At 50.2% G+C, this 17,580-nt stretch overlaps 22 non-coding genes across 22 annotated transcripts; all 22 read left to right on the forward strand.

Moving 5' to 3' along the window:
* The first annotated feature begins 778 nt into the window (after positions 1-778).
* On the forward strand, positions 779-851 carry Trnaa-ugc (transfer RNA alanine (anticodon UGC)). Its single transcript has one exon. It is a non-coding gene; the product is annotated as a tRNA-Ala (tRNA).
* A 423-nt stretch (positions 852-1,274) lies between these two features.
* Trnaa-agc (transfer RNA alanine (anticodon AGC)) lies at positions 1,275-1,347 on the forward strand. The gene has a single exon. It is a non-coding gene; the product is annotated as a tRNA-Ala (tRNA).
* A 1,013-nt stretch (positions 1,348-2,360) lies between these two features.
* On the forward strand, positions 2,361-2,433 carry Trnaa-ugc (transfer RNA alanine (anticodon UGC)). The gene has a single exon. It is a non-coding gene; the product is annotated as a tRNA-Ala (tRNA).
* A 423-nt stretch (positions 2,434-2,856) lies between these two features.
* Positions 2,857-2,929, forward strand: Trnaa-agc (transfer RNA alanine (anticodon AGC)). Its single transcript has one exon. It is a non-coding gene; the product is annotated as a tRNA-Ala (tRNA).
* A 1,013-nt stretch (positions 2,930-3,942) lies between these two features.
* Trnaa-ugc (transfer RNA alanine (anticodon UGC)) lies at positions 3,943-4,015 on the forward strand. Its single transcript has one exon. It is a non-coding gene; the product is annotated as a tRNA-Ala (tRNA).
* Positions 4,016-4,438: 423 nt separating this feature from the next.
* Trnaa-agc (transfer RNA alanine (anticodon AGC)) lies at positions 4,439-4,511 on the forward strand. Its single transcript has one exon. It is a non-coding gene; the product is annotated as a tRNA-Ala (tRNA).
* Positions 4,512-5,524: 1,013 nt separating this feature from the next.
* On the forward strand, positions 5,525-5,597 carry Trnaa-ugc (transfer RNA alanine (anticodon UGC)). Its single transcript has one exon. It is a non-coding gene; the product is annotated as a tRNA-Ala (tRNA).
* A 423-nt stretch (positions 5,598-6,020) lies between these two features.
* On the forward strand, positions 6,021-6,093 carry Trnaa-agc (transfer RNA alanine (anticodon AGC)). The gene has a single exon. It is a non-coding gene; the product is annotated as a tRNA-Ala (tRNA).
* A 1,013-nt stretch (positions 6,094-7,106) lies between these two features.
* On the forward strand, positions 7,107-7,179 carry Trnaa-ugc (transfer RNA alanine (anticodon UGC)). Its single transcript has one exon. It is a non-coding gene; the product is annotated as a tRNA-Ala (tRNA).
* A 423-nt stretch (positions 7,180-7,602) lies between these two features.
* Trnaa-agc (transfer RNA alanine (anticodon AGC)) lies at positions 7,603-7,675 on the forward strand. The gene has a single exon. It is a non-coding gene; the product is annotated as a tRNA-Ala (tRNA).
* A 1,013-nt stretch (positions 7,676-8,688) lies between these two features.
* On the forward strand, positions 8,689-8,761 carry Trnaa-ugc (transfer RNA alanine (anticodon UGC)). Its single transcript has one exon. It is a non-coding gene; the product is annotated as a tRNA-Ala (tRNA).
* A 423-nt stretch (positions 8,762-9,184) lies between these two features.
* Positions 9,185-9,257, forward strand: Trnaa-agc (transfer RNA alanine (anticodon AGC)). Its single transcript has one exon. It is a non-coding gene; the product is annotated as a tRNA-Ala (tRNA).
* A 1,013-nt stretch (positions 9,258-10,270) lies between these two features.
* On the forward strand, positions 10,271-10,343 carry Trnaa-ugc (transfer RNA alanine (anticodon UGC)). Its single transcript has one exon. It is a non-coding gene; the product is annotated as a tRNA-Ala (tRNA).
* A 423-nt stretch (positions 10,344-10,766) lies between these two features.
* On the forward strand, positions 10,767-10,839 carry Trnaa-agc (transfer RNA alanine (anticodon AGC)). The gene has a single exon. It is a non-coding gene; the product is annotated as a tRNA-Ala (tRNA).
* A 1,013-nt stretch (positions 10,840-11,852) lies between these two features.
* On the forward strand, positions 11,853-11,925 carry Trnaa-ugc (transfer RNA alanine (anticodon UGC)). The gene has a single exon. It is a non-coding gene; the product is annotated as a tRNA-Ala (tRNA).
* Positions 11,926-12,348: 423 nt separating this feature from the next.
* Positions 12,349-12,421, forward strand: Trnaa-agc (transfer RNA alanine (anticodon AGC)). Its single transcript has one exon. It is a non-coding gene; the product is annotated as a tRNA-Ala (tRNA).
* A 1,002-nt stretch (positions 12,422-13,423) lies between these two features.
* Trnaa-ugc (transfer RNA alanine (anticodon UGC)) lies at positions 13,424-13,496 on the forward strand. Its single transcript has one exon. It is a non-coding gene; the product is annotated as a tRNA-Ala (tRNA).
* A 423-nt stretch (positions 13,497-13,919) lies between these two features.
* Trnaa-agc (transfer RNA alanine (anticodon AGC)) lies at positions 13,920-13,992 on the forward strand. The gene has a single exon. It is a non-coding gene; the product is annotated as a tRNA-Ala (tRNA).
* Positions 13,993-15,000: 1,008 nt separating this feature from the next.
* Trnaa-ugc (transfer RNA alanine (anticodon UGC)) lies at positions 15,001-15,073 on the forward strand. Its single transcript has one exon. It is a non-coding gene; the product is annotated as a tRNA-Ala (tRNA).
* A 423-nt stretch (positions 15,074-15,496) lies between these two features.
* Positions 15,497-15,569, forward strand: Trnaa-agc (transfer RNA alanine (anticodon AGC)). Its single transcript has one exon. It is a non-coding gene; the product is annotated as a tRNA-Ala (tRNA).
* A 1,008-nt stretch (positions 15,570-16,577) lies between these two features.
* On the forward strand, positions 16,578-16,650 carry Trnaa-ugc (transfer RNA alanine (anticodon UGC)). Its single transcript has one exon. It is a non-coding gene; the product is annotated as a tRNA-Ala (tRNA).
* A 423-nt stretch (positions 16,651-17,073) lies between these two features.
* On the forward strand, positions 17,074-17,146 carry Trnaa-agc (transfer RNA alanine (anticodon AGC)). Its single transcript has one exon. It is a non-coding gene; the product is annotated as a tRNA-Ala (tRNA).
* Positions 17,147-17,580: the final 434 nt, after the last annotated feature.

Consider the following 17,580-nt stretch of genomic DNA (forward strand, 5'->3'; position numbering starts at 1 on the left):
AATCCCACTGCACATTCCCATTCTTTACGTGCAGTCGGCTGCTACTGGTGTTGCTAGTTATGACTGCTGATGACAGATGCCGTAGCAATCAATTCATGGAGTGAGTTGTATGTTTTGCGACACTCTGTCTCTGACAAGCAAGCGGAGGTGACATAGGCGCGAACACGGGAAGTTTGCAGCCCCTTGCTGCCTGCAGAGACCGAGCAGCCACACTAGTTGGGCGGCCTAAGCCGTAGGCGAAATGTGCTCACTCGCTTGGGTGCGACGTCAAGCTCTAAATAAGGCTGTCACTAGCGTGAGCGTTGCGTGAGCGTCGTGTAAAGTCGGAAAAGTCGTCTGCATGGGTGAGTGCAATGTTTGGGGAGCGTTTCGTAGTTTGCGCAGTGCAATGGAGACGCGGAAGCTTGTTGTGGCCCAGTCTTTTGCAGTTGGACGACAAGAGTGGTACACAGTAGTAAAGTGCGCGGCAGTGAGTTGGCATCAACAGTCGAGTGCACAATGGGGCTTCAGATGTGCTTGTTACCTCAGGCGCTGTGTGATTGTCGACAAGGAGTGAAAACGGAGCAATTTGTGACTGTCCTTTCAATTTAAGACTTTAAATACAGACGGAATTTGTAGTCGTAATACCAGAGCATCGAAACTACTTGGAACTCTTGTGCATATGAACGTGATCGCGCCTTTGTACACTGGTCCCTTCGCCCCTATAAACCAACCAACCATCATGTCCGCGCACATCAGAGTAGCAAAGGATGGAAAACAGCGCAGCTTTGTTGCGCTTGGGGGCGTAGCTCAGTTGGTAGAGCGTTCGCTTTGCATGTGAAAGGTCCCGGGTTCAAGCCCCGGCGCCTCCATGTTTCGTGGACAGTGCATGGTAAGTGTTGGTCGCGGCGAGCCTAAAGACACGCAAGATGTTGCAAAGCCAGCGTCACAGACTCATATGATGTATACTGACGTAAGGAGAGCAAGACGTGAATGTGAGGACCGGCTGTTGTCGAGGTGTCATCGAGTGCAAATCTGTCTTAGGTATAACGGCCTAACCTCAATGAAGTCTAGAGTGTGGACAACACGTTCGTCTTACTCAGAGCGGTGGCCGAACGCTATTTTCGACGTTGTGCGTGCCACTTTAATTTTGGCCAACTACGATTCGATACAGAATGCAGGAAACCTGAAAGACACCCTCACGGACACATTGAGAGTAGTGTTTGTCTGCGGAATAATGGGAGTGCAAGGGTCTGTGATATTGATATGGTTGTATGTAGCACTATCCGTCATCAGGGGGCGTAGCTCAGATGGTAGAGCGCTCGCTTAGCATGCGAGAGGTACTGGGATCGATACCCAGCGTCTCCAGAATTTTTAACACACCAACATGCGCACACTGCCATGCAAGTGAAATAATTCACAGCCAGCAAATGTGTCTAGGCAGATACGAGCGAACGATTAGCAGCAACAATTGGCAAGCGTGCTGTTACGCGCAGGAACCACCCTCCTCCCAGCCCTATACTTAATTTAGAACCAGTACGAGTCTTCCCTTAAGATTCTCAAACCTATGTCGGAAAGATCTGCCTTGCGCCGAGTTCACAAAAATCCCACTGCACATTCCCATTCTTTACGTGCAGTCGGCTGCTACTGGTGTTGCTAGTTATGACTGCTGATGACAGATGCCGTAGCAATCAATTCATGGAGTGAGTTGTATGTTTTGCGACACTCTGTCTCTGACAAGCAAGCGGAGGTGACATAGGCGCGAACACGGGAAGTTTGCAGCCCCTTGCTGCCTGCAGAGACCGAGCAGCCACACTAGTTGGGCGGCCTAAGCCGTAGGCGAAATGTGCTCACTCGCTTGGGTGCGACGTCAAGCTCTAAATAAGGCTGTCACTAGCGTGAGCGTTGCGTGAGCGTCGTGTAAAGTCGGAAAAGTCGTCTGCATGGGTGAGTGCAATGTTTGGGGAGCGTTTCGTAGTTTGCGCAGTGCAATGGAGACGCGGAAGCTTGTTGTGGCCCAGTCTTTTGCAGTTGGACGACAAGAGTGGTACACAGTAGTAAAGTGCGCGGCAGTGAGTTGGCATCAACAGTCGAGTGCACAATGGGGCTTCAGATGTGCTTGTTACCTCAGGCGCTGTGTGATTGTCGACAAGGAGTGAAAACGGAGCAATTTGTGACTGTCCTTTCAATTTAAGACTTTAAATACAGACGGAATTTGTAGTCGTAATACCAGAGCATCGAAACTACTTGGAACTCTTGTGCATATGAACGTGATCGCGCCTTTGTACACTGGTCCCTTCGCCCCTATAAACCAACCAACCATCATGTCCGCGCACATCAGAGTAGCAAAGGATGGAAAACAGCGCAGCTTTGTTGCGCTTGGGGGCGTAGCTCAGTTGGTAGAGCGTTCGCTTTGCATGTGAAAGGTCCCGGGTTCAAGCCCCGGCGCCTCCATGTTTCGTGGACAGTGCATGGTAAGTGTTGGTCGCGGCGAGCCTAAAGACACGCAAGATGTTGCAAAGCCAGCGTCACAGACTCATATGATGTATACTGACGTAAGGAGAGCAAGACGTGAATGTGAGGACCGGCTGTTGTCGAGGTGTCATCGAGTGCAAATCTGTCTTAGGTATAACGGCCTAACCTCAATGAAGTCTAGAGTGTGGACAACACGTTCGTCTTACTCAGAGCGGTGGCCGAACGCTATTTTCGACGTTGTGCGTGCCACTTTAATTTTGGCCAACTACGATTCGATACAGAATGCAGGAAACCTGAAAGACACCCTCACGGACACATTGAGAGTAGTGTTTGTCTGCGGAATAATGGGAGTGCAAGGGTCTGTGATATTGATATGGTTGTATGTAGCACTATCCGTCATCAGGGGGCGTAGCTCAGATGGTAGAGCGCTCGCTTAGCATGCGAGAGGTACTGGGATCGATACCCAGCGTCTCCAGAATTTTTAACACACCAACATGCGCACACTGCCATGCAAGTGAAATAATTCACAGCCAGCAAATGTGTCTAGGCAGATACGAGCGAACGATTAGCAGCAACAATTGGCAAGCGTGCTGTTACGCGCAGGAACCACCCTCCTCCCAGCCCTATACTTAATTTAGAACCAGTACGAGTCTTCCCTTAAGATTCTCAAACCTATGTCGGAAAGATCTGCCTTGCGCCGAGTTCACAAAAATCCCACTGCACATTCCCATTCTTTACGTGCAGTCGGCTGCTACTGGTGTTGCTAGTTATGACTGCTGATGACAGATGCCGTAGCAATCAATTCATGGAGTGAGTTGTATGTTTTGCGACACTCTGTCTCTGACAAGCAAGCGGAGGTGACATAGGCGCGAACACGGGAAGTTTGCAGCCCCTTGCTGCCTGCAGAGACCGAGCAGCCACACTAGTTGGGCGGCCTAAGCCGTAGGCGAAATGTGCTCACTCGCTTGGGTGCGACGTCAAGCTCTAAATAAGGCTGTCACTAGCGTGAGCGTTGCGTGAGCGTCGTGTAAAGTCGGAAAAGTCGTCTGCATGGGTGAGTGCAATGTTTGGGGAGCGTTTCGTAGTTTGCGCAGTGCAATGGAGACGCGGAAGCTTGTTGTGGCCCAGTCTTTTGCAGTTGGACGACAAGAGTGGTACACAGTAGTAAAGTGCGCGGCAGTGAGTTGGCATCAACAGTCGAGTGCACAATGGGGCTTCAGATGTGCTTGTTACCTCAGGCGCTGTGTGATTGTCGACAAGGAGTGAAAACGGAGCAATTTGTGACTGTCCTTTCAATTTAAGACTTTAAATACAGACGGAATTTGTAGTCGTAATACCAGAGCATCGAAACTACTTGGAACTCTTGTGCATATGAACGTGATCGCGCCTTTGTACACTGGTCCCTTCGCCCCTATAAACCAACCAACCATCATGTCCGCGCACATCAGAGTAGCAAAGGATGGAAAACAGCGCAGCTTTGTTGCGCTTGGGGGCGTAGCTCAGTTGGTAGAGCGTTCGCTTTGCATGTGAAAGGTCCCGCGTTCAAGCCCCGGCGCCTCCATGTTTTGTGGACAGTGCATGGTAAGTGTTGGTCGCGGCGAGCATAAAGACACGCTAGATGTTGCAAAGCCAGCGTCACAGACTCATATGATGTATACTGACGTAAGGAGAGCAAGACGTGAATGTGAGGACCGGCTGTTGTCGAGGTGTCATCGAGTGCAAATCTGTCTTAGGTATAACGGCCTAACCTCAATGAAGTCTAGAGTGTGGACAACACGTTCGTCTTACTCAGAGCGGTGGCCGAACGCTATTTTCGACGTTGTGCGTGCCACTTTAATTTTGGCCAACTACGATTCGATACAGAATGCAGGAAACCTGAAAGACACCCTCACGGACACATTGAGAGTAGTGTTTGTCTGCGGAATAATGGGAGTGCAAGGGTCTGTGATATTGATATGGTTGTATGTAGCACTATCCGTCATCAGGGGGCGTAGCTCAGATGGTAGAGCGCTCGCTTAGCATGCGAGAGGTACTGGGATCGATACCCAGCGTCTCCAGAATTTTTAACACACCAACATGCGCACACTGCCATGCAAGTGAAATAATTCACAGCCAGCAAATGTGTCTAGGCAGATACGAGCGAACGATTAGCAGCAACAATTGGCAAGCGTGCTGTTACGCGCAGGAACCACCCTCCTCCCAGCCCTATACTTAATTTAGAACCAGTACGAGTCTTCCCTTAAGATTCTCAAACCTATGTCGGAAAGATCTGCCTTGCGCCGAGTTCACAAAAATCCCACTGCACATTCCCATTCTTTACGTGCAGTCGGCTGCTACTGGTGTTGCTAGTTATGACTGCTGATGACAGATGCCGTAGCAATCAATTCATGGAGTGAGTTGTATGTTTTGCGACACTCTGTCTCTGACAAGCAAGCGGAGGTGACATAGGCGCGAACACGGGAAGTTTGCAGCCCCTTGCTGCCTGCAGAGACCGAGCAGCCACACTAGTTGGGCGGCCTAAGCCGTAGGCGAAATGTGCTCACTCGCTTGGGTGCGACGTCAAGCTCTAAATAAGGCTGTCACTAGCGTGAGCGTTGCGTGAGCGTCGTGTAAAGTCGGAAAAGTCGTCTGCATGGGTGAGTGCAATGTTTGGGGAGCGTTTCGTAGTTTGCGCAGTGCAATGGAGACGCGGAAGCTTGTTGTGGCCCAGTCTTTTGCAGTTGGACGACAAGAGTGGTACACAGTAGTAAAGTGCGCGGCAGTGAGTTGGCATCAACAGTCGAGTGCACAATGGGGCTTCAGATGTGCTTGTTACCTCAGGCGCTGTGTGATTGTCGACAAGGAGTGAAAACGGAGCAATTTGTGACTGTCCTTTCAATTTAAGACTTTAAATACAGACGGAATTTGTAGTCGTAATACCAGAGCATCGAAACTACTTGGAACTCTTGTGCATATGAACGTGATCGCGCCTTTGTACACTGGTCCCTTCGCCCCTATAAACCAACCAACCATCATGTCCGCGCACATCAGAGTAGCAAAGGATGGAAAACAGCGCAGCTTTGTTGCGCTTGGGGGCGTAGCTCAGTTGGTAGAGCGTTCGCTTTGCATGTGAAAGGTCCCGGGTTCAAGCCCCGGCGCCTCCATGTTTCGTGGACAGTGCATGGTAAGTGTTGGTCGCGGCGAGCCTAAAGACACGCAAGATGTTGCAAAGCCAGCGTCACAGACTCATATGATGTATACTGACGTAAGGAGAGCAAGACGTGAATGTGAGGACCGGCTGTTGTCGAGGTGTCATCGAGTGCAAATCTGTCTTAGGTATAACGGCCTAACCTCAATGAAGTCTAGAGTGTGGACAACACGTTCGTCTTACTCAGAGCGGTGGCCGAACGCTATTTTCGACGTTGTGCGTGCCACTTTAATTTTGGCCAACTACGATTCGATACAGAATGCAGGAAACCTGAAAGACACCCTCACGGACACATTGAGAGTAGTGTTTGTCTGCGGAATAATGGGAGTGCAAGGGTCTGTGATATTGATATGGTTGTATGTAGCACTATCCGTCATCAGGGGGCGTAGCTCAGATGGTAGAGCGCTCGCTTAGCATGCGAGAGGTACTGGGATCGATACCCAGCGTCTCCAGAATTTTTAACACACCAACATGCGCACACTGCCATGCAAGTGAAATAATTCACAGCCAGCAAATGTGTCTAGGCAGATACGAGCGAACGATTAGCAGCAACAATTGGCAAGCGTGCTGTTACGCGCAGGAACCACCCTCCTCCCAGCCCTATACTTAATTTAGAACCAGTACGAGTCTTCCCTTAAGATTCTCAAACCTATGTCGGAAAGATCTGCCTTGCGCCGAGTTCACAAAAATCCCACTGCACATTCCCATTCTTTACGTGCAGTCGGCTGCTACTGGTGTTGCTAGTTATGACTGCTGATGACAGATGCCGTAGCAATCAATTCATGGAGTGAGTTGTATGTTTTGCGACACTCTGTCTCTGACAAGCAAGCGGAGGTGACATAGGCGCGAACACGGGAAGTTTGCAGCCCCTTGCTGCCTGCAGAGACCGAGCAGCCACACTAGTTGGGCGGCCTAAGCCGTAGGCGAAATGTGCTCACTCGCTTGGGTGCGACGTCAAGCTCTAAATAAGGCTGTCACTAGCGTGAGCGTTGCGTGAGCGTCGTGTAAAGTCGGAAAAGTCGTCTGCATGGGTGAGTGCAATGTTTGGGGAGCGTTTCGTAGTTTGCGCAGTGCAATGGAGACGCGGAAGCTTGTTGTGGCCCAGTCTTTTGCAGTTGGACGACAAGAGTGGTACACAGTAGTAAAGTGCGCGGCAGTGAGTTGGCATCAACAGTCGAGTGCACAATGGGGCTTCAGATGTGCTTGTTACCTCAGGCGCTGTGTGATTGTCGACAAGGAGTGAAAACGGAGCAATTTGTGACTGTCCTTTCAATTTAAGACTTTAAATACAGACGGAATTTGTAGTCGTAATACCAGAGCATCGAAACTACTTGGAACTCTTGTGCATATGAACGTGATCGCGCCTTTGTACACTGGTCCCTTCGCCCCTATAAACCAACCAACCATCATGTCCGCGCACATCAGAGTAGCAAAGGATGGAAAACAGCGCAGCTTTGTTGCGCTTGGGGGCGTAGCTCAGTTGGTAGAGCGTTCGCTTTGCATGTGAAAGGTCCCGGGTTCAAGCCCCGGCGCCTCCATGTTTCGTGGACAGTGCATGGTAAGTGTTGGTCGCGGCGAGCCTAAAGACACGCAAGATGTTGCAAAGCCAGCGTCACAGACTCATATGATGTATACTGACGTAAGGAGAGCAAGACGTGAATGTGAGGACCGGCTGTTGTCGAGGTGTCATCGAGTGCAAATCTGTCTTAGGTATAACGGCCTAACCTCAATGAAGTCTAGAGTGTGGACAACACGTTCGTCTTACTCAGAGCGGTGGCCGAACGCTATTTTCGACGTTGTGCGTGCCACTTTAATTTTGGCCAACTACGATTCGATACAGAATGCAGGAAACCTGAAAGACACCCTCACGGACACATTGAGAGTAGTGTTTGTCTGCGGAATAATGGGAGTGCAAGGGTCTGTGATATTGATATGGTTGTATGTAGCACTATCCGTCATCAGGGGGCGTAGCTCAGATGGTAGAGCGCTCGCTTAGCATGCGAGAGGTACTGGGATCGATACCCAGCGTCTCCAGAATTTTTAACACACCAACATGCGCACACTGCCATGCAAGTGAAATAATTCACAGCCAGCAAATGTGTCTAGGCAGATACGAGCGAACGATTAGCAGCAACAATTGGCAAGCGTGCTGTTACGCGCAGGAACCACCCTCCTCCCAGCCCTATACTTAATTTAGAACCAGTACGAGTCTTCCCTTAAGATTCTCAAACCTATGTCGGAAAGATCTGCCTTGCGCCGAGTTCACAAAAATCCCACTGCACATTCCCATTCTTTACGTGCAGTCGGCTGCTACTGGTGTTGCTAGTTATGACTGCTGATGACAGATGCCGTAGCAATCAATTCATGGAGTGAGTTGTATGTTTTGCGACACTCTGTCTCTGACAAGCAAGCGGAGGTGACATAGGCGCGAACACGGGAAGTTTGCAGCCCCTTGCTGCCTGCAGAGACCGAGCAGCCACACTAGTTGGGCGGCCTAAGCCGTAGGCGAAATGTGCTCACTCGCTTGGGTGCGACGTCAAGCTCTAAATAAGGCTGTCACTAGCGTGAGCGTTGCGTGAGCGTCGTGTAAAGTCGGAAAAGTCGTCTGCATGGGTGAGTGCAATGTTTGGGGAGCGTTTCGTAGTTTGCGCAGTGCAATGGAGACGCGGAAGCTTGTTGTGGCCCAGTCTTTTGCAGTTGGACGACAAGAGTGGTACACAGTAGTAAAGTGCGCGGCAGTGAGTTGGCATCAACAGTCGAGTGCACAATGGGGCTTCAGATGTGCTTGTTACCTCAGGCGCTGTGTGATTGTCGACAAGGAGTGAAAACGGAGCAATTTGTGACTGTCCTTTCAATTTAAGACTTTAAATACAGACGGAATTTGTAGTCGTAATACCAGAGCATCGAAACTACTTGGAACTCTTGTGCATATGAACGTGATCGCGCCTTTGTACACTGGTCCCTTCGCCCCTATAAACCAACCAACCATCATGTCCGCGCACATCAGAGTAGCAAAGGATGGAAAACAGCGCAGCTTTGTTGCGCTTGGGGGCGTAGCTCAGTTGGTAGAGCGTTCGCTTTGCATGTGAAAGGTCCCGCGTTCAAGCCCCGGCGCCTCCATGTTTTGTGGACAGTGCATGGTAAGTGTTGGTCGCGGCGAGCATAAAGACACGCTAGATGTTGCAAAGCCAGCGTCACAGACTCATATGATGTATACTGACGTAAGGAGAGCAAGACGTGAATGTGAGGACCGGCTGTTGTCGAGGTGTCATCGAGTGCAAATCTGTCTTAGGTATAACGGCCTAACCTCAATGAAGTCTAGAGTGTGGACAACACGTTCGTCTTACTCAGAGCGGTGGCCGAACGCTATTTTCGACGTTGTGCGTGCCACTTTAATTTTGGCCAACTACGATTCGATACAGAATGCAGGAAACCTGAAAGACACCCTCACGGACACATTGAGAGTAGTGTTTGTCTGCGGAATAATGGGAGTGCAAGGGTCTGTGATATTGATATGGTTGTATGTAGCACTATCCGTCATCAGGGGGCGTAGCTCAGATGGTAGAGCGCTCGCTTAGCATGCGAGAGGTACTGGGATCGATACCCAGCGTCTCCAGAATTTTTAACACACCAACATGCGCACACTGCCATGCAAGTGAAATAATTCACAGCCAGCAAATGTGTCTAGGCAGATACGAGCGAACGATTAGCAGCAACAATTGGCAAGCGTGCTGTTACGCGCAGGAACCACCCTCCTCCCAGCCCTATACTTAATTTAGAACCAGTACGAGTCTTCCCTTAAGATTCTCAAACCTATGTCGGAAAGATCTGCCTTGCGCCGAGTTCACAAAAATCCCACTGCACATTCCCATTCTTTACGTGCAGTCGGCTGCTACTGGTGTTGCTAGTTATGACTGCTGATGACAGATGCCGTAGCAATCAATTCATGGAGTGAGTTGTATGTTTTGCGACACTCTGTCTCTGACAAGCAAGCGGAGGTGACATAGGCGCGAACACGGGAAGTTTGCAGCCCCTTGCTGCCTGCAGAGACCGAGCAGCCACACTAGTTGGGCGGCCTAAGCCGTAGGCGAAATGTGCTCACTCGCTTGGGTGCGACGTCAAGCTCTAAATAAGGCTGTCACTAGCGTGAGCGTTGCGTGAGCGTCGTGTAAAGTCGGAAAAGTCGTCTGCATGGGTGAGTGCAATGTTTGGGGAGCGTTTCGTAGTTTGCGCAGTGCAATGGAGACGCGGAAGCTTGTTGTGGCCCAGTCTTTTGCAGTTGGACGACAAGAGTGGTACACAGTAGTAAAGTGCGCGGCAGTGAGTTGGCATCAACAGTCGAGTGCACAATGGGGCTTCAGATGTGCTTGTTACCTCAGGCGCTGTGTGATTGTCGACAAGGAGTGAAAACGGAGCAATTTGTGACTGTCCTTTCAATTTAAGACTTTAAATACAGACGGAATTTGTAGTCGTAATACCAGAGCATCGAAACTACTTGGAACTCTTGTGCATATGAACGTGATCGCGCCTTTGTACACTGGTCCCTTCGCCCCTATAAACCAACCAACCATCATGTCCGCGCACATCAGAGTAGCAAAGGATGGAAAACAGCGCAGCTTTGTTGCGCTTGGGGGCGTAGCTCAGTTGGTAGAGCGTTCGCTTTGCATGTGAAAGGTCCCGGGTTCAAGCCCCGGCGCCTCCATGTTTCGTGGACAGTGCATGGTAAGTGTTGGTCGCGGCGAGCCTAAAGACACGCAAGATGTTGCAAAGCCAGCGTCACAGACTCATATGATGTATACTGACGTAAGGAGAGCAAGACGTGAATGTGAGGACCGGCTGTTGTCGAGGTGTCATCGAGTGCAAATCTGTCTTAGGTATAACGGCCTAACCTCAATGAAGTCTAGAGTGTGGACAACACGTTCGTCTTACTCAGAGCGGTGGCCGAACGCTATTTTCGACGTTGTGCGTGCCACTTTAATTTTGGCCAACTACGATTCGATACAGAATGCAGGAAACCTGAAAGACACCCTCACGGACACATTGAGAGTAGTGTTTGTCTGCGGAATAATGGGAGTGCAAGGGTCTGTGATATTGATATGGTTGTATGTAGCACTATCCGTCATCAGGGGGCGTAGCTCAGATGGTAGAGCGCTCGCTTAGCATGCGAGAGGTACTGGGATCGATACCCAGCGTCTCCAGAATTTTTAACACACCAACATGCGCACACTGCCATGCAAGTGAAATAATTCACAGCCAGCAAATGTGTCTAGGCAGATACGAGCGAACGATTAGCAGCAACAATTGGCAAGCGTGCTGTTACGCGCAGGAACCACCCTCCTCCCAGCCCTATACTTAATTTAGAACCAGTACGAGTCTTCCCTTAAGATTCTCAAACCTATGTCGGAAAGATCTGCCTTGCGCCGAGTTCACAAAAATCCCACTGCACATTCCCATTCTTTACGTGCAGTCGGCTGCTACTGGTGTTGCTAGTTATGACTGCTGATGACAGATGCCGTAGCAATCAATTCATGGAGTGAGTTGTATGTTTTGCGACACTCTGTCTCTGACAAGCAAGCGGAGGTGACATAGGCGCGAACACGGGAAGTTTGCAGCCCCTTGCTGCCTGCAGAGACCGAGCAGCCACACTAGTTGGGCGGCCTAAGCCGTAGGCGAAATGTGCTCACTCGCTTGGGTGCGACGTCAAGCTCTAAATAAGGCTGTCACTAGCGTGAGCGTTGCGTGAGCGTCGTGTAAAGTCGGAAAAGTCGTCTGCATGGGTGAGTGCAATGTTTGGGGAGCGTTTCGTAGTTTGCGCAGTGCAATGGAGACGCGGAAGCTTGTTGTGGCCCAGTCTTTTGCAGTTGGACGACAAGAGTGGTACACAGTAGTAAAGTGCGCGGCAGTGAGTTGGCATCAACAGTCGAGTGCACAATGGGGCTTCAGATGTGCTTGTTACCTCAGGCGCTGTGTGATTGTCGACAAGGAGTGAAAACGGAGCAATTTGTGACTGTCCTTTCAATTTAAGACTTTAAATACAGACGGAATTTGTAGTCGTAATACCAGAGCATCGAAACTACTTGGAACTCTTGTGCATATGAACGTGATCGCGCCTTTGTACACTGGTCCCTTCGCCCCTATAAACCAACCAACCATCATGTCCGCGCACATCAGAGTAGCAAAGGATGGAAAACAGCGCAGCTTTGTTGCGCTTGGGGGCGTAGCTCAGTTGGTAGAGCGTTCGCTTTGCATGTGAAAGGTCCCGCGTTCAAGCCCCGGCGCCTCCATGTTTTGTGGACAGTGCATGGTAAGTGTTGGTCGCGGCGAGCATAAAGACACGCTAGATGTTGCAAAGCCAGCGTCACAGACTCATATGATGTATACTGACGTAAGGAGAGCAAGACGTGAATGTGAGGACCGGCTGTTGTCGAGGTGTCATCGAGTGCAAATCTGTCTTAGGTATAACGGCCTAACCTCAATGAAGTCTAGAGTGTGGACAACACGTTCGTCTTACTCAGAGCGGTGGCCGAACGCTATTTTCGACGTTGTGCGTGCCACTTTAATTTTGGCCAACTACGATTCGATACAGAATGCAGGAAACCTGAAAGACACCCTCACGGACACATTGAGAGTAGTGTTTGTCTGCGGAATAATGGGAGTGCAAGGGTCTGTGATATTGATATGGTTGTATGTAGCACTATCCGTCATCAGGGGGCGTAGCTCAGATGGTAGAGCGCTCGCTTAGCATGCGAGAGGTACTGGGATCGATACCCAGCGTCTCCAGAATTTTTAACACACCAACATGCGCACACTGCCATGCAAGTGAAATAATTCACAGCCAGCAAATGTGTCTAGGCAGATACGAGCGAACGATTAGCAGCAACAATTGGCAAGCGTGCTGTTACGCGCAGGAACCACCCTCCTCCCAGCCCTATACTTAATTTAGAACCAGTACGAGTCTTCCCTTAAGATTCTCAAACCTATGTCGGAAAGATCTGCCTTGCGCCGAGTTCACAAAAATCCCACTGCACATTCCCATTCTTTACGTGCAGTCGGCTGCTACTGGTGTTGCTAGTTATGACTGCTGATGACAGATGCCGTAGCAATCAATTCATGGAGTGAGTTGTATGTTTTGCGACACTCTGTCTCTGACAAGCAAGCGGAGGTGACATAGGCGCGAACACGGGAAGTTTGCAGCTCCTCGCTGCCTGCAGAGACCGAGCAGCCACACTAGTTGGGCGGCCTAAGCCGTAGGCGAAATGTGCTCACTCGCTTCGGCGCGACGTCAAGCTCTAAATAAGGCTGTCACTAGCGTGAGCGTCGTATAAAGTCGGAAAAGTCGTCTGCATAGGTGAGTGCAATGTTTGGGGAGCGTTTCGTAGTTTGCGCAGTGCAATGGAGACGCGGAAACTTGTTGTGGCCCAGTCTTTTGCAGTTGGACGACAAGAGTGGTACACAGTAGTAAAGTGCGAGGCAGTGAGTTGGCATCAACAGTCGAGTGCACAATGGGGCTTCAGATGTGCTTGTTACCTCAGGCGCTGTGTGATTGTCGACATGGAGTGAAAACGGAGCAATTTGTGACTGTCCTTTCAATTTAAGACGTTAAATACAGACGGAATTTGTAGTCGTAATACCAGAGCATCGAAACTACTTGGAACTCTTGTGCATATGAACGTGATCGCGCCTTTGTACACTGGTCCCTTCGCCCCTATGAACCAACCAACCATCATGTCCGCGCACATCAGAGTAGCAAAGGATGGAAAACAGCGCATATTTGTTGCGCTTGGGGGCGTAGCTCAGTTGGTAGAGCGTTCGCTTTGCATGTGAAAGGTCCCGGGTTCAAGCCCCGGCGCCTCCATGTTTTGTGGACAGTGCATGGTAAGTGTTGGTCGCGGCGAGCCTAAAGACACGCAAGATGTTGCAAAGCCAGCCTCACAGACTCATATGATGTATACTGACGTAAGGAGAGCAAGACGTGAATGTGAGGACCGGCTGTTGTCGAGGTGTCATCGAGTGCAAATCTATCTTAGGTATAACGGCCTAACCTCAATGAAGTCTAGAGTGTGGACAACACGTTCGTCTTACTCAGAGCGGTGGCCGAACGCTATTTTCGACGTTGTGCGTGCCACTTTAATTTTGGCCAACTACGATTCGATACAGAATGCAGGAAACCTGAAAGACACCCTCACGGACACATTGAGAGTAGTGTTTGTCTGCGGAATAATGGGAGTGCAAGGGTCTGTGATATTGATATGGTTGTATGTAGCACTATCCGTCATCAGGGGGCGTAGCTCAGATGGTAGAGCGCTCGCTTAGCATGCGAGAGGTACTGGGATCGATACCCAGCGTCTCCAGAATTTTTAACACACCAACATGCGCACACTGCCATGCAAATAATTCACAGCCAGCGAATGTGTCTAGGCAGATACGAGCGAACGATTAGCAGCCACAATTGGCAAGCGTGCTGTTACGCGCAGGAAGCACCCTCCTCCCAGCCCTATACTTAATTTAGAACCAGTACAAGTCTTCCCTTAAGATTCTCAAACCTATGTCGGAAAGATCTGCCTTGCGCCGAGTTCACAAAAATCCCACTGCACATTCCCATTCTTTACGTGCAGTCGGCTGCTACTGGTGTTGCTAGTTGTGACTGCTGATGACAGATGCCGTAGCAATCAATTCATGGAGTGAGTTGTATGTTTTGCGACACTCTGTCTCTGACAAGCAAGCGGAGGTGACATAGGCGCGAACACGGGAAGTTTGCAGCTCCTCGCTGCCTGCAGAGACCGAGCAGCCACACTAGTTGGGCGGCCTAAGCCGTAGGCGAAATGTGCTCACTCGCTTGGGCGCGACGTCAAGCTCTAAATAAGGCTGTCACTAGCGTGAGCGTTGCGTGAGCGTCGTGTAAAGTCGGAAAAGTCGTCTGCATAGGTGAGTGCAATGTTTGGGGAGCGTTTCGTAGTTTGCGCAGTGCAATGGAGACGCGGAAACTTGTTGTGGCCCAGTCTTTTGCAGTTGGACGACAAGAGTGGTACACAGTAGTAAAGTGCGAGGCAGTGAGTTGGCATCAACAGTCGAGTGCACAATGGGGCTTCAGATGTGCTTGTTACCTCAGGCGCTGTGTGATTGTCGACATGGAGTGAAAACGGAGCAATTTGTGACTGTCCTTTCAATTTAAGACGTTAAATACAGACGGAATTTGTAGTCGTAATACCAGAGCATCGAAACTACTTGGAACTCTTGTGCATATGAACGTGATCGCGCCTTTGTACACTGGTCCCTTCGCCCCTATGAACCAACCAACCATCATGTCCGCGCACATCAGAGTAGCAAAGGATGGAAAACAGCGCATCTTTGTTGCGCTTGGGGGCGTAGCTCAGTTGGTAGAGCGTTCGCTTTGCATGTGAAAGGTCCCGGGTTCAAGCCCCGGCGCCTCCATGTTTTGTGGACAGTGCATGGTAAGTGTTGGTCGCGGCGAGCCTAAAGACACGCAAGATGTTGCAAAGCCAGCCTCACAGACTCATATGATGTATACTGACGTAAGGAGAGCAAGACGTGAATGTGAGGACCGGCTGTTGTCGAGGTGTCATCGAGTGCAAATCTATCTTAGGTATAACGGCCTAACCTCAATGAAGTCTAGAGTGTGGACAACACGTTCGTCTTACTCAGAGCGGTGGCCGAACGCTATTTTCGACGTTGTGCGTGCCACTTTAATTTTGGCCAACTACGATTCGATACAGAATGCAGGAAACCTGAAAGACACCCTCACGGACACATTGAGAGTAGTGTTTGTCTGCGGAATAATGGGAGTGCAAGGGTCTGTGATATTGATATGGTTGTATGTAGCACTATCCGTCATCAGGGGGCGTAGCTCAGATGGTAGAGCGCTCGCTTAGCATGCGAGAGGTACTGGGATCGATACCCAGCGTCTCCAGAATTTTTAACACACCAACATGCGCACACTGCCATGCAAATAATTCACAGCCAGCGAATGTGTCTAGGCAGATACGAGCGAACGATTAGCAGCCACAATTGGCAAGCGTGCTGTTACGCGCAGGAAGCACCCTCCTCCCAGCCCTATACTTAATTTAGAACCAGTACAAGTCTTCCCTTAAGATTCTCAAACCTATGTCGGAAAGATCTGCCTTGCGCCGAGTTCACAAAAATCCCACTGCACATTCCCATTCTTTACGTGCAGTCGGCTGCTACTGGTGTTGCTAGTTGTGACTGCTGATGACAGATGCCGTAGCAATCAATTCATGGAGTGAGTTGTATGTTTTGCGACACTCTGTCTCTGACAAGCAAGCGGAGGTGACATAGGCGCGAACACGGGAAGTTTGCAGCTCCTCGCTGCCTGCAGAGACCGAGCAGCCACACTAGTTGGGCGGCCTAAGCCGTAGGCGAAATGTGCTCACTCGCTTGGGCGCGACGTCAAGCTCTAAATAAGGCTGTCACTAGCGTGAGCGTTGCGTGAGCGTCGTGAAAAGTCGGAAAAGTCGTCTGCATAGGTGAGTGCAATGTTTGGGGAGCGTTTCGTAGTTTGCGCAGTGCAATGGAGACGCGGAAACTTGTTGTGGCCCAGTCTTTTGCAGTTGGACGACAAGAGTGGTACACAGTAGTAAAGTGCGAGGCAGTGAGTTGGCATCAACAGTCGAGTGCACAATGGGGCTTCAGATGTGCTTGTTACCTCAGGCGCTGTGTGATTGTCGACAAGGAGTGAAAACGGAGCAATTTGTGACTGTCCTTTCAATTTAAGACGTTAAATACAGACGGAATTTGTAGTCGTAATACCAGAGCATCGAAACTACTTGGAACTCTTGTGCATATGAACGTGATCGCGCCTTTGTACACTGGTCCCTTCGCCCCTATGAACCAACCAACCATCATGTCCGCGCACATCAGAGTAGCAAAGGATGGAAAACAGCGCATCTTTGTTGCGCTTGGGGGCGTAGCTCAGTTGGTAGAGCGTTCGCTTTGCATGTGAAAGGTCCCGGGTTCAAGCCCCGGCGCCTCCATGTTTTGTGGACAGTGCATGGTAAGTGTTGGTCGCGGCGAGCCTAAAGACACGCAAGATGTTGCAAAGCCAGCCTCACAGACTCATATGATGTATACTGACGTAAGGAGAGCAAGACGTGAATGTGAGGACCGGCTGTTGTCGAGGTGTCATCGAGTGCAAATCTATCTTAGGTATAACGGCCTAACCTCAATGAAGTCTAGAGTGTGGACAACACGTTCGTCTTACTCAGAGCGGTGGCCGAACGCTATTTTCGACGTTGTGCGTGCCACTTTAATTTTGGCCAACTACGATTCGATACAGAATGCAGGAAACCTGAAAGACACCCTCACGGACACATTGAGAGTAGTGTTTGTCTGCGGAATAATGGGAGTGCAAGGGTCTGTGATATTGATATGGTTGTATGTAGCACTATCCGTCATCAGGGGGCGTAGCTCAGATGGTAGAGCGCTCGCTTAGCATGCGAGAGGTACTGGGATCGATACCCAGCGTCTCCAGAATTTTTAACACACCAACATGCGCACACTGCCATGCAAATAATTCACAGCCAGCGAATGTGTCTAGGCAGATACGAGCGAACGATTAGCAGCCACAATTGGCAAGCGTGCTGTTACGCGCAGGAAGCACCCTCCTCCCAGCCCTATACTTAATTTAGAACCAGTACAAGTCTTCCCTTAAGATTCTCAAACCTATGTCGGAAAGATCTGCCTTGCGCCGAGTTCACAAAAATCCCACTGCACATTCCCATTCTTTACGTGCAGTCGGCTGCTACTGGTGTTGCTAGTTGTGACTGCTGATGACAGATGCCGTAGCAATCAATTCATGGAGTGAGTTGTATGTTTTGCGACACTCTGTCTCTGACAAGCAAGCGGAGGTGACATAGGCGCGAACACGGGAAGTTTGCAGCTCCTCGCTGCCTGCAGAGACCGAG

The sequence above is a fragment of the Schistocerca cancellata genome, unplaced genomic scaffold, assembly GCF_023864275.1.
Source record: "Schistocerca cancellata isolate TAMUIC-IGC-003103 unplaced genomic scaffold, iqSchCanc2.1 HiC_scaffold_906, whole genome shotgun sequence".
Taxonomy (NCBI): Eukaryota; Metazoa; Arthropoda; class Insecta; order Orthoptera; family Acrididae; genus Schistocerca; species Schistocerca cancellata.